Source organism: Schistocerca serialis, chromosome 6 (genome assembly GCF_023864345.2).
Source record: "Schistocerca serialis cubense isolate TAMUIC-IGC-003099 chromosome 6, iqSchSeri2.2, whole genome shotgun sequence".
Classification (NCBI taxonomy): Eukaryota; Metazoa; Arthropoda; class Insecta; order Orthoptera; family Acrididae; genus Schistocerca; species Schistocerca serialis.
In genome coordinates, this window is record NC_064643.1 from 31,610,524 (window position 1) to 31,622,524 (window position 12,001).

Consider the following 12,001-nt stretch of genomic DNA (forward strand, 5'->3'; position numbering starts at 1 on the left):
TTGTACTTAAGGCGGCATTGTGCCTTTTGTATTTGATTCCGATGCCATTTCTGTGTTTCATCGTCAATGTGAAGTTCCAAGGAATACATTGAACCTGCAGTGGTGTATCGGAAACTAATACTGGTCTCACAGGGAATGCTCGAAGCACCGACTGTAAGAAGAGTCTCTATTCTTGTACTTAAGGCGGCATTGTGTTTTTTGTATTTAATTCCGATGCGATTTCTGTGTTTCATCGTCAATGTGAAGGTCCAAGGAATAAACTGAACCTGCAGAGGTGTAGCGGAAACTAATACTGGTCTCACAGGGAATGCTCAAAGCACCGACTGTAAGAAGAGTCTCTATTCTTGTACTTATGGCGCCATTGTGCCTTTTGTATTTAATTCCGATGCCATTTCTGTGTTTCATCATCAATGCGAAAGTCCAAGGAATACATTGAATCTGCAGTGGTGTATCGGAAACTAATACTGGTCTCACAGGGAATGCTCAAAGCACCGACTGTAAGAAGAGGCTCTATTCTTGTACTTAAGGCGGCATTGTGCCTTTTGTATTTAATTCCGATGCCATTTCTGTGTTTCATCGTCAATGTGAAGGTCCAAGTAATAAACTGAACCTGCAGAGGTGTAGCGGAAACTAATACTGGTCTCACAGGGAATGCTCAAAGCACCGACTGTAAGAAGAGTCTCTATTCTTGTACTTAAGGCGGCATTGTGCCTTTTGAATTTATTTCCGATGCGATTTCTGTGTTTCATCGTCAAGGTGAAGTTCCGAGGAATACATTCAACCTGCAGTGGAGTATCGGAAACTAATACTGGTCTGACAGGGAATGCTGAAAGCACCGACTGTAAGAAGAGTCTCTATTCTTGTACTTAAGGCGGCATTGTGCCTTTTTATTTAATTCCGATGCGACTTCTGTGTTTCATCGTCAATGTGAAGTTCCAAGGAATACATTCAACCTGCAGTGGTGTATCGGAAACTAATACTGGTCTCACAGGGAATGCTCAAAGCACCGACTGTAAGAAGAGTCTCTATTCTTGTACTTAAGGCGGCATTGTGCCTTTTGTATTTAATTCCGATGCCATTTCTGTGTTTCATCGTTAATGTGAAGGTCCAAGGAATAAACTGAACCTGCAGAGGTGTAGCGGAAACTAATACTGGTCTCACAGGGAATGATCAAAGTACCGACTGTAAGAAGAGTCTCTATTCTTGTACTTAAGGCGGCATTTTGCCTTTTGTATTTAATTCCGATGCGATTTCGGTGTTTCATTGTCGATGTGAAGATCCAAGGAATACATTCAACCTGCAGTGGTGAATCGGAAACTAATACTGGTCTCACAGGGAATGCCCAAAGCACCGACTGTAAGAAGAGTCTCTATTCTTGTACTTATGGCGCCATTGTGCCTTTTGTATTTAATTCCGATGCCATTTCTGTGTGTCATCGTCAATGTGAAGGTCCAAGGAATAAAAAGAACCTGCAGAGGTGTAGCGGAAACTAATACTGGTCTCACAGGGAATGCTCAAAGCACCGACTGTAAGAAGAGTCTCTATTCTTGTACTTATGGCGCCATTGTGCCTTTTGTATTTAATTCCGATGCCATTTCTGTGTTTCATCGTCAATGTGAAGGTCCAAGGAATAAAAAGAACCTGCAGAGGTGTAGCGGAAACTAATACTGGTCTCACAGGGAATGCTCAAAGCACCGACTGTAAGAAGAGTCTCTATTCTTGTACTTATGGCGCAATTGTGCCTTTTGTATTTAATTCCGATGCCATTTCTGTGTTTCATCGTCAATGTGAAGGTCCAAGGAATAAAAAGAACCTGCAGAGGTGTAGCGGAAACTAATACTGGTGTCACAGGGAATGCTCAAAGCACCGACTGTAAGAAGAGTCTCTATTCTTGTACTTATGGCGCCATTGTGCCTTTTGTATTTAATTCCGATGCCATTTCTGTGTTTCGTCGTCAATGTGAAGGTCCAAGGAATAAAAAGAACCTGCAGAGGTGTAGCGGAAACTAATACTGGTCTCACAGGGAATGCTCATAGCACCGACTGTAAGAAGAGTCTCTATTCTTGTACTTTTGGCGCCATTGTGCTTTTTGTATTTAATTCCGATGCCATTTCTGTGTTTCATCGTCAATGTGAAGGTCCAAGGAATAAAAAGAACCTGCAGAGGTGTAGCGGAAACTAATACTGGTCTCACAGGGAATGCTCAAAGCACCGACTGTAAGAAGAGGCTCTATTCTTGTACTTAAGGCGGCATTGTGCCTTTTGTATTTAATTCCGATGCCATTTCTGTGTTTCATCGTCAATGTGAAGGTCCAAGGAATACACTGAGGCTGCAGAGGTGTATCGGAAACTAATAATTGTCTCACAGGAAATGCTCAAAGCACCGACTGTAAGAAGAGTCTCTATTCTTGTACTTAAGGCGGCATTGTGCCTTTTGTATTTGATTCCGATGCGTTTTCTGCGTTTCATCGTCAATTTGAAGTTCCAAGGAATACATTCAACCTGCAGTGGTGTATCGGAAACTAATACTGGTCTCACAGGTAATGCCCAAAGCACCGACTGTAAGAAGAGTCTCTATTCTTGTACTTAAGACGGCATTGTGCTTTTGTATTTAATTCCGATGCCATTTCTATGTTTCATCGTGAATGTGAAGGTCCAAGGAATAAACTGAACCTGCAGGGGTGTATCGGAAACTAATACTGGTCTCACAGGGAATGCTCAAAGCACCGACTGTAAGAAGAGTCTCTATTCTTGTACTTAAGGCGGCATTGTGCCTTTTGTATTTGATTCCGATGCCATTTCTGTGTTTCATCGTCAATGTGAAGTTCCAAGGAATACATTGAACCTGCAGTGGTGTATCGGAAACTAATACTGGTCCCACAGGGAATGCTCGAAGCACCGACTGTAAGAAGAGTCTCTATTCTTGTACTTGAGGCGGCATTGTGTTTTTTGTATTTAATTCCGATGCGATTTCTGTGTTTCATCGTCAATGTGAAGGTCCAAGGAATAAACTGAACCAGCAGAGGTGTAGCGGAAACTAATACTGGTCTCACAGGGAATGCTCAAAGCACCGACTGTAAGAAGAGTCTCTATTCTTGTACTTAAGGCGGCATTGTGCCTTTTGTATTTAATTCCGATGCAATTTCTGTGTTTCTTCGTCAATTTGATGGTCCAAGGAATACATTGAACCTGCAGTGGTGTATCGGAAACTAATACTGGTCTCACAGGGAATGCTCAAAGCACCGACTGTAAGAAGAGTCTCTATTCTTGTACTTAAGGCGGCATTGTGCCTTTTGTATATAATTCCGATGCGATTTCTGTGTTTCATCATCAATGCGAAAGTCCAAGGAATACATTGAATCTGCAGTGGTGTATCGGAAACTAATACTGGTCTCACAGGGAATGCTCAAAGCACCGACTGTAAGAAGAGTCTCTATTCTTGTACTTAAGGCGGCATTGTGCCTTTTGTATTTAATTCCGATGCCATTTCTGTCTTTCATCGTCAATGTGAAGGTCCAAGGAATAAACTGAACCTGCAGAGGTGTAGCGGAAACTAATACTGGTCTCACAGGGAATGCTCAAAGCACCGACTGTAAGAAGAGTCTCTATTCTTGTACTTAAGGCGGCATTGTGCCTTTTGTATTTGATTCCGATGCCATTTCTGTGTTTCATCGTCAATGTGAAGTTCCAAGGAATACATTGAACCTGCAGTGGAGTATCGGAAACTAATACTGGTCCCACAGGGAATGCTCGAAGCACCGACTGTAAGAAGAGTCTCTATTCTTGTACTTAAGGCGGCATTGTGTTTTTTGTATTTAATTCCGATGCGATTTCTGTGTTTCATCGTCAATGTGAAGGTCCAAGGAATAAACTGAACCTGCAGAGGTGTAGCGGAAACTAATACTGGTCTCACAGGGAATGCTCAAAGCACCGACTGTAAGAAGAGTCTCTATTCTTGTACTTAAGGCGGCATTGTGCCTTTTGTATTTAATTCCGATGCCATTTCTGTGTTTCATCGTGAATGTGAAGGTCCAAGGAATAAACTGAACCTGCAGGGGTGTATCGGAAACTAATACTGGTCTCACAGGGAATGCTCAAAGCACCGACTGTAAGAAGAGTCTCTATTCTTGTACTTAAGGCGGCATTGTGCCTTTTGTATTTGATTCCGATGCCATTTCTGTGTTTCATCGTCAATGTGAAGTTCCAAGGAATACATTGAACCTGCAGTGGTGTATCGGAAACTAATACTGGTCCCACAGGGAATGCTCGAAGCACCGACTGTAAGAAGAGTCTCTATTCTTGTACTTAAGGCGGCATTGTGTTTTTTGTATTTAATTCCGATGCGATATCTGTGTTTCATCGTCAATTTGAAGGTCCAAGGAATAAACTGAACCTGCAGAGGTGTAGCGGAAACTAATACTGGTCTCACAGGGAATGCTCAAAGCACCGACTGTAAGAAGAGTCTCTATTCTTGTACTTAAGGCGGCATTGTGCCTTTTGTATTTAATTCCGATGCAATTTCTGTGTTTCATCGTCAATTTGAAGGTCCAAGGAATACATTGAACCTGCAGTGGTGTATCGGAAACTAATACTGGTCTCACAGGGAATGCTCAAAGCACCGACTGTAAGAAGAGTCTCTATTCTTGTACTTAAGGCGGCATTGTGCCTTTTGTATATAATTCCGATGCGATTTCTGTGTTTCATCATCAATGCGAAAGTCCAAGGAATACATTTAATCTGCAGTGGTGTATCGGAAACTAATACTGGTCCCACAGGGAATGCTCGAAGCACCGACTGTAAGAAGAGTCTCTTTTCTTGTACTTAAGGCGGCATTGTGTTTTTTGTATTTAATTCCGATGCGATTTCTGTGTTTCATCGTCAATGTGAAGGTCCAAGGAATAAACTGAACCTGCAGAGGTGTAGCGGAAACTAATACTGGTCTCACAGGGAATGCTCAAAGCACCGACTGTAAGAAGAGTCTCTATTCTTGTACTTAAGGCGGCATTGTGCCTTTTGTATTTAATTCCGATGCAATTTCTGTGTTTCATCGTCAATTTGAAGGTCCAAGGAATACATTGAACCTGCAGTGGTGTATCGGAAACTAATACTGGTCTCACAGGGAATGCTCAAAGCACCGACTGTAAGAAGAGTCTCTACTCTTGTACTTAAGGCGGCATTGTGCCTTTTGTATATAATTCCGATGCGATTTCTGTGTTTCATCATCAATGCGAAAGTCCAAGGAATACATTGAATCTGCAGTGGTGTATCGGAAACTAATACTGGTCTCACAGGGAATGCTCAAAGCACCGACTGTAAGAAGAGTCTCTATTCTTGTACTTAAGGCGGCATTGTGCCTTTTGTATTTAATTCCGATGCCATTTCTGTCTTTCATCGTCAATGTGAAGGTCCAAGGAATAAACTGAACCTGCAGAGGTGTAGCGGAAACTAATACTGGTCTCACAGGGAATGCTCAAAGCACCGACTGTAAGAAGAGGCTCTATTCTTGTACTTAAGGCGGCATTGTGCCTTTTGTATTTAATTCCGATGCCATTTCTGTGTTTCATCGTCAATGTGAAGGTCCAAGGAATAAACTGAAGCTGCAGAGGTGTATCGGAAACTAATAATTGTCTCACAGGAAATGCTCAAAGCACCGACTGTAAGAAGAGTCTATATTCTTGTACTTAAGGCGGCATTGTGCATTTTGTATTTGATTCCGATCCGTTTTCTGCGTTTCATCGTCAATTTGAAGTTCCAAGGAATACATTCAACCTGCAGTGGTGTATCGGAAACTAATACTGGTCTCACAGGTAATGCCCAAAGCACCGACTGTAAGAAGAGTCTCTATTCTTGTACTTAAGGCGGCATTGTGCTTTTGTATATAATTCCGATGCCATTTCTGTGTTTCGTCGTGAATGTGAAGGTCCAAGGAATAAACTGAACCTGCAGGGGTGTATCGGAAACTAATACTGGTCTCACAGGGAATGCTCAAAGCACCGACTGTAAGAAGAGTCTCTATTCTTGTACTTAAGGCGGCATTGTGCCTTTTGTATTTGATTCCGATGCCATTTCTGTGTTTCATCGTCAATGTGAAGTTCCAAGGAATACATTGAACCTGCAGTGGTGTATCGGAAACTAATACTGGTCCCACAGGGAATGCTCGAAGCTCCGACTGTAAGAAGAGTCTCTATTGTTGTACTTAAGGCGGCATTGTGTTTTTTGTATTTAATTCCGATGCGATTTCTGTGTTTCATCGTCAATGTGAAGGTCCAAGGAATAAACTGAACCTACAGAGGTGTAGCGGAAACTAATACTGGTCTCACAGGGAATGCTCAAAGCACCGACTGTAAGAAGAGTCTCTATTCTTGTACTTAAGGCGGCATTGTGCCTTTTGTATTTAATTCCGATGCAATTTCTGTGTTTCATCGTCAATTTGAAGGTCCAAGGAATACATTGAACCTGCAGTGGTGTATCGGAAACTAATACTGGTCTCACAGGGAATGCTCAAAGCACCGACTGTAAGAAGAGTCTCTATTCTTGTACTTAAGGCGGCATTGTGCCTTTTGTATATAATTCCGATGCGATTTCTGTGTTTCATCATCAATGCGAAAGTCCAAGGAATACATTGAATCTGCAGTGGTGTATCGGAAACTAATACTGGTCTCACAGGGAATGCTCAAAGCACCGACTGTAAGAAGAGTCTCTATTCTTGTACTTAAGGCGGCATTGTGCCTTTTGTATTTAATTCCGATGCCATTTCTGTCTTTCATCGTCAATGTGAAGGTCCAAGGAATAAACTGAACCTGCAGAGGTGTAGCGGAAACTAATACTGGTCTCACAGGGAATGCTCAAAGCACCGACTGTAAGAAGAGTCTCTATTCTTGTACTTAAGGCGTCATTGTGCCTTTTGAATTTAATTCCGATGCGATTTCTGTGTTTCATCGTCAAGGTGAAGTTCCGAGGAATACATTCAACCTGCAGTGGTGTATCGGAAACTAATACTGGTCTCACAGGTAATGCCCAAAGCACCGACTGTAAGAAGAGTCTCTATTCTTGTACTTAAGGCGGCATTGTGCTTTTGTATTTAATTCCGATGCCATTTCTGTGTTTCGTCGTGAATGTGAAGGTCCAAGGAATAAACTGAACCTGCAGGGGTGTATCGGAAACTAATACTGGTCTCACAGGGAATGCTCAAAGCACCGACTGTAAGAAGAGTCTCTATTCTTGTACTTAAGGCGGCATTGTGCCTTTTGTATTTGATTCCGATGCCATTTCTGTGTTTCATCGTCAATGTGAAGTTCCAAGGAATACATTGAACCTGCAGTGGTGTATCGGAAACTAATACTGGTCCCACAGGGAATGCTCGAAGCTCCGACTGTAAGAAGAGTCTCTATTGTTGTACTTAAGGCGGCATTGTGTTTTTTGTATTTAATTCCGATGCGATTTCTGTGTTTCATCGTCAATGTGAAGGTCCAAGGAATAAACTGAACCTACAGAGGTGTAGCGGAAACTAATACTGGTCTCACAGGGAATGCTCAAAGCACCGACTGTAAGAAGAGTCTCTATTCTTGTACTTAAGGCGGCATTGTGCCTTTTGTATTTAATTCCGATGCAATTTCTGTGTTTCATCGTCAATTTGAAGGTCCAAGGAATACATTGAACCTGCAGTGGTGTATCGGAAACTAATACTGGTCTCACAGGGAATGCTCAAAGTACCGACTGTAAGAAGAGTCTCTATTCTTGTACTTAAGGCGGCATTGTGCCTTTTGTATATAATTCCGATGCGATTTCTGTGTTTCATCATCAATGCGAAAGTCCAAGGAATACATTGAATCTGCAGTGGTGTATCGGAAACTAATACTGGTCTCACAGGGAATGCTCAAAGCACCGACTGTAAGAAGAGTCTCTATTCTTGTACTTAAGGCGGCATTGTGCCTTTTGTATTTAATTCCGATGTCATTTCTGTGTTTCATCGTCAATGTGAAGGTCCAAGGAATAAAAAGAACCTGCAGAGATGTAGCGGAAACTAATACTGGTCTCACAGGGAATGCTCAAAGCACCGACTGTAAGAAGAGTCTCTATTCTTGTACTTATGGCGCCATTGTGCCTTTTGTATTTAATTCCGATGCCATTTCTGTGTTTCATCGTCAATGTGAAGGTCCAAGGAATGAAAAGAACCTGCAGAGGTGTATCGGAAACTAATAGTGGTCTCACAGGGAATGCTCAAAGCACCGACTGTAAGAAGAGTCTCTATTCTTGTACTTATGGCGCCATTGTGCTTTTTGTATTTAATTCCGATGCCATTTCTGTGTTTCGTCGTCAATGTGAAGGTCCAAGGAATAAAAAGAACCTGCAGAGGTGTAGCGGAAACTAATACTGGTCTCACAGGGAATGCTCATAGCACCGACTGTAAGAAGAGTCTCTATTCTTGTACTTTTGGCGGCATTGTGCCTTTTGTATTTAATTCCGATGCGGTTTCTGTGTATCATCGTCAATGTGAAGGTCCAAGGAATACATTGAACCTGTAGAGGTGTAGCGGAAACTAATACTGGTCTCACAGGGAATGCTCAAAGCACCGACTGTAAGAAGAGGCTCTATTCTTGTACTTAAGGCGGCATTGTGCCTTTTGTATTTAATTCCGATGCCATTTCTGTCTTTCATCGTCAATGTGAAGGTCCAAGGAATAAACTGAAGCTGCAGAGGTGTATCGGAAACTAATAATTGTCTCACAGGAAATGCTCAAAGCACCGACTGTAAGAAGAGTCTCTATTCTTGTACTTAAGGCGGCATTGTGCCTTTTGTATTTAATTCCGATGCGATTTCTGTGTATCATCGTCAATGTGAAGGTCCAAGGAATACATTGAACCTGCAGAGGTGTAGCGGAAACTAATACTGGTCTCACAGGGATTGCTCAAAGCACCGACTGTAAGAAGAGTCACTATTCCTGTACTTATGGCGGCATTGTGCGTTTTGTATTTAATTCCGATGCGATTTCTGTGTTTCATCGTCAATGTGAAGTTCCAAGGAATACATTGAACCTGCAGTGGTGTATCGGAAACTAATACTGGTCTCACAGGGAATGCTCGAAGCACCGACTGTAAGAAGAGTCTCTATTCTTGTACTTAAGGCGGCATTGTGTTTTTTGTATTTAAATCCGATGCGATTTCTGTGTTTCATCGTCAATTTGAAGGTCCAAGGAATACATTGAACCTGCAGTGGTGTATCGGAAACTAATACTGGTCTCACAGGGAATGCTCAAAGCACCGACTGTAAGAAGAGTCACTATTCTTGTACTTAAGGCGGCATTGTGCCTTTTGTATTTAATTCCGATGCGATTTCTGTGTTTCATCATCAATGCGAAAGTCCAAGGAATACATTGAATCTGCAGTGGTGTATCGGAAACTAATACTGGTCTCACAGGGAATGCTCAAAGCACCGACTGTAAGAAGAGTCTCTATTCTTGTACTTAAGGCGGCATTGTGCCTTTTGTATTTAATTCCGATGCCATTTCTGTGTTTCATCGTCAATGTGAAGGTCCAAGGAATAAACTGAACCTGCAGAGGTGTAGCGGAAACTAATACTGGTCTCACAGGGAATGCTCAAAGCACCGACTGCAAGAAGAGTCTCTATTCTTGTACTTAAGGCGGCATTGTGCCTTTTGAATTTAATTCCGATGCGATTTCTGTGTTTCATCGTCAAGGTGAAGTTCCGAGGAATACATTCAACCTGCAGTGGTGTATCGGAAACTAATACTGGTCTGACAGGGAATGCTCAAAGCACCGACTGTAAGAAGAGTCTCTATTCTTGTACTTAAGGCGGCATTGTGCCTTTTGTATTTAATTCCGATGCGATTTCTGTGTTTCATCATCAATGCGAAGGTCCAAGGTATACATTGAATCTGCAGTGGTGTATCGGAAACTAATACTGGTCTCACAGGGAATGCTCAAAGCACCGACTGTAAGAAGAGTCTCTATTCTTGTACTTAAGGCGGCATTGTGCCTTTTGTATTTAATTCCGATGCCATTTCTGTGTTTCATCGTCAATGTGAAGGTCCTAGGAATAAACTGAACCTGCAGAGGTGTAGCGGAAACTAATACTGGTCTCACAGGGAATGCTCAATGCACCGACTGTAAGAAGAGTCTCTATTCTTGTACTTAAGGCGGCATTGTGCCTTTTGTATTTAATTCCGATGCCATTTCTGTGTTTCATCGTCAATGTGAAGTTCCAAGGAATACATTCAACCTGCAGTGGTGTATCGGAAACTAATATTGGTCTCACAGGGAATGCTCAAAGCACCGACTGTAAGAAGAGTCTCTATTCTTGTACTTAAGGCGGCATTGTGCCTTTTGTATTTAATTCCGATGCCATTTCTGTGTTTCATCGTCAATGTGAAGGTCCAAGGAATAAACTTAACCTGCTGAGGTGTAGCGGATACTAATACTGGTCTCACAGGGAATGCTCAAAGCACCGAATGTAAGAAGAATCTCTATTCTTGTACTTAAGGCGGCATTGTGCCTTTTGTATTTAATTCCGATGCCATTTCTGTGTTTCATCGTCAATGTGAAGGTCCAAAGAATAATCTGAACCTGCAGAGGTGTAACAGAAACTAATACTGGTCTCACAGGGAATGCTCAAAGCACCGACTGTAAGAAGAGTCTCTATTCTTGTTCTTAAGGCGGCATTGTGCCTTTTGTATTTAATTCCGATGCGATTTCTGTGTTTCATCATCAATGCGAAGGTCCAAGGAATACATTGAATCTGCAGTGGTGTATCGGAAACTAATACTGGTCTCAGAGGGAATGCTCAAAGCACCGACTGTAAGAAGAGTCTCTATTCTTGTACTTAAGGCGGCATTGTGCCTTTTGTATTTAATTCCGATGCCATTTCTGTGTTTCATCGTCAATGTGAAGGTCCAAGGAATAAACTGAACCTGCAGAGGTGTAGCGGAAACTAATACTGGTCTCACAGTGATTGCTCAAAGCACCGACTGTAGGAAGAGTCTCTATTCCTGTACTTATGGCGGCATTGTGCGATTTGTATTTAATTCCGATGCGATTTCTGTGTTTCATTGTCAATGTGAAGATCCAAGGAATACATTCAACCTGCAGTGGTGTATCGGAAACTAATACTGGTCTCACAGGGAATGCTCAAAGCGCCGACTGTAAGAAGAGTCTCTATTCTTGTACTTAAGGCGGCATTGTGCCTTTTGTATTTAATTCCGATGCGACTTCTGTGTTTCATCGTCAATGTGAAGTTCCAAGGAATACATTGAACCTGCAGTGGTGTATCGGAAACTAATACTGGTCTCACAGGGAATGCTCAAAGCGCCGACTGTAAGAAGAGTCTCTATTCTTGTACTTAAGGCGGCATTGTGCCTTTTGTATATAATTCCGATGCGATTTCTGTGTTTCATCATCAATGCGAAAGTCCAAGGAATACATTGAATCTGCAGTGGTGTATCGGAAACTAATACTGGTCTCACAGGGAATGCTCAAAGCACCGACTGTAAGAAGAGTCTCTATTCTTGTACTTAAGGCGGCATTGTGCCTTTTGTATTTAATTCCGATGCCATTCCTGTCTTTCATCGTCAATGTGAAGGTCCAAGGAATAATCTGAACCTGCAGAGGTGTAGCGGAAACTAATACTGGTCTCACAGGGAATGCTCAAAGCACCGACTGTAAGAAGAGGCTCTATTCTTGTACTTAAGGCGGCATTGTGCCTTTTGAATTTAATTCCGATGCGATTTCTGTGTTTCATCGTCAAGGTGAAGTTCCGAGGAACACATTCAACCTGCAGTGGTGTATCGGAAACTAATACTGGTCTGACAGGGAATGCTGTAAGCACCGACTGTAAGAAGAGTCTCTATTCTTGTACTTAAGGCGGCATTGTGCCTTTTGTATTTGATTGCGATGCCATTTCTGTGTTTCATCGTCAATGTGAAGTTCCAAGGAATACATTGAACCTGCAGTGGTGTATCGGAAACTAATACTGGTCCCACAGGGAAT